The sequence below is a fragment of the Mercenaria mercenaria genome, chromosome 9, assembly GCF_021730395.1.
Source record: "Mercenaria mercenaria strain notata chromosome 9, MADL_Memer_1, whole genome shotgun sequence".
NCBI lineage: Eukaryota > Metazoa > Mollusca > Bivalvia > Venerida > Veneridae > Mercenaria > Mercenaria mercenaria.
In genome coordinates, this window is record NC_069369.1 from 48,391,774 (window position 1) to 48,394,812 (window position 3,039).

The window sequence follows — 3,039 nt, forward strand, 5'->3', positions numbered from 1 at the left end:
GGAGCATAACATGAAATTGAAAGGCAAGTTATTAAACAGAATTGTACAATATTTTAGCAATTATTTTCAGTACTGCGATCTTATTGGATCGGTTTCTGCTGTTTTATAGTTCATAGAGGATTAGACTAGATACGGGTAAGCGTATTTTGATGTTACTTTCGATATAATATTGTTTTTTTTTATTTAATTGTTCTTGAGATATTTCTTATGGAATGTATTTACTAGTATTCATGTTTACTTTCTGCAAGAAGTCACAAATGAAGTTCGGCTTTGACAGGTTAAATTTTTAATATGTGAAAATGTTTGTCATGTTTAGTTATACCTTCATGTAACCAGGTTGGATTATTTACATAATCAAGTACTAGTTATCTCCCTTGGACCATCATTGGCAATTCTCCCGCCTTTTATTGTTGTTGTAAGCGTCACGTGAGATCAGTCCCTAGTCAGTTGTAGAGGAGGACGGACATGTTGAATTGGTTCCTCTGTTTGATTAATTATCGCTGTAATGGTCATTGTTACAGGTTAGGAATGCTTTGCTCTTGTTTTTATTTGTTTAAATATAGACTGCAAGCTTATTTCTGGTGTTTTATAAGTAATGAAATATTTGGAATACATGTAATTGTACATGTATATAGTTTTCAAGATGGCGGCATTTTTAACTTTCTTACTTTCTAAAATATTATTCTTAAACCTAATTAATACATATGCAGTAACAATAAAGGATCACAGTCTATGGTACTTAGTTGCACTCGTTGTTACTCTAATTTGCAGCATAACAGCACCTTCACGAGAGTGCGTGTTGGACAGAGTACGTAGCAGTTGTAGAGACGGTGTGTGTGTTGATTCGATCCACAATCGGTATGTAAAATGTTGTATTTATTATATATGATTGTATAAGGCTTATTTAAGGTAATACTTTGATTGGCTGCTTGATCATGTACATTGTATACTTTTAGAGTTATTATGAAATACGCATAATAATATGTTGTAAATATATGTATGAAACCAGATGCCTGATACGGAGTCGAACCAGACTTTTTCGTGTGAGAGTTATATTTAAAATTAGTGTAATACTCCCTGTTGGAGTATTATATTGAATAAGGAATAATCGTCTCCAATGCTGTCCAGATTGCTATTGTTGTAATTCATATTGCCGCTCATGTATATGTAAGCTCATATTAAGTATTTAGTGTAATTTATTGTTTACTTTCAGGGTCACAACATTGTCGACACTTACGATACTTGTATTATCATTTCGGTGTACCCTGCAACCTTATGCTATAAACTGTGAAGTAAATATGAATAAAATGATGAACTGTACCAGTGTTGTGGTTCAAGCATATTAGCTGTATTTATCGTTAGAAGTAGAAGAACCCAAAGGGTAACATACATTTTTATATCAAAATCAGTATTTCGAAGTAGTTTTTATTTTTGGAATGTATTCCATAAAACACTTTTAGACGTTAGCTGAATTAACTTGATTTTAAGCTGAAGGCTATATTCATGATATTTTACGTTGGCAATTATTATAATTGGGTGTAAGTATATTTTTCAAAATTGTCAAAAGTTGACATGATGCAAGATGTTATTATTGTGAGTTAAGAAATAATATACAAAGCATGCATAAAACCGCATAATTGCTTTGAGTAGCAAGATTTCGTGTCTTCCAGTCTAGCAGTGTCACTGTATTTCGTAGTAAATGGTAAAGGTCAGGTCAATCCACATCCAACAGAAACAGTACTTTGAAAATTACAACACGTCATAAACATCAGTTCGTTGCAGAATTATTACGCAATTATTTCATGTATACTCTCTATGGCAAACCTAAGGTAGATCAGTCAAGATGTGACAATTTTGATATCTGTGTTAGGCAACATAGTCCGCAACAATTTGTCACAACAACTATGATTCATGTCGGCTATTTGGCAGATACTTGCAAGAAAAATTTAGTCAAGTAATATTAGTTAAGAAAACTGACTGCCATTATAATAACTGTGCTGGAAAACATGGTGTTAGACTTGTACCTACCTAATAAGCAAAATAAATTGAACAGTATACTATCCTTCACTGTCGTCCTCTTTAGTTTTACCGTCATCACATGTCGATGAAATATTTCACTGTTGCTTCAATACTACTATTTTCCGTTAGTATACGAGTAAAGCCATTGCAATGCTTGTTCATTTCTTTCTTTTTGCTTTTTAGATCAGTTTTGATCCTGTCACTTAATTATGCGTTCAATGCCTGTCTCCATTTCAGATTTGTTGCGGTCGAGAATTATGGCTGTTCAAATACGTCTTACTTTTATTGTCATCCTTCTTACCATTTTGAATCTCACGCTGTGCAGACCTTTGGGTCGTCAAAATAAAATGAACAGACTTCCTCCTGCTGGTCTTCAAAGTAACTTGGTTTCCTCAAAGGAAGAAATGCTTCTTACACGTCTGCGCAGGCATCCACACAAAGATGCGAGCCAGCAGATGAATGTGGTTCGTGCAGACGGCAGAATAATGAAGAAGGCTAACAAGACATACTAGATATCTAACAAGTTGACGTAAAGATTTTAGCTGCAAAACTGTAGAAATATTAAAGACTGACAAATATACATTCTGAGAGCGATCGTGAACACTAACAAATAAACATTCAATAATTAAAATGTATTGAACGTGATCGTGGTTTGTGTATGAACAAATATAGTAGTATGTTTCGTCATTACAAAATACTAGTAATCATGACTGTGCTCTGTAAATTCAAATAGTTCTCTGTAACTGTTTTATACAAAGATTAACAATTAAATTATTTTAAACTCTTGCAGTAGTTTACCTGTAAATGTTCTCATACATTTTTGCAGTTTGATAAGCTTTTATCTTAAACTAACTAACTAACTAACTATATATATTATATATATATTAAATTTTACGAATTAAATCACCACCACAATATACCAGACCAATAACGGCAAAGCGCCTAACAGTACAAACGAACACGCACATACCACAGCAAGTCCACTAACCCAATAAGTTTAGTTTCGATGCTGCTTTATAC

The 3,039-nt window shown here is 33.1% G+C and overlaps 1 long non-coding RNA gene across 1 annotated transcript; it reads left to right on the forward strand.

Moving 5' to 3' along the window:
• The first annotated feature begins 256 nt into the window (after positions 1-256).
• LOC123547945 (uncharacterized) lies at positions 257-2,804 on the forward strand. The gene is made up of 4 exons (XR_006685774.2): positions 257-521; positions 772-858; positions 1,214-1,381; positions 2,257-2,804. It is a non-coding gene; the product is annotated as an uncharacterized LOC123547945 (long non-coding RNA).
• The last annotated feature ends 235 nt before the right edge of the window (positions 2,805-3,039 follow it).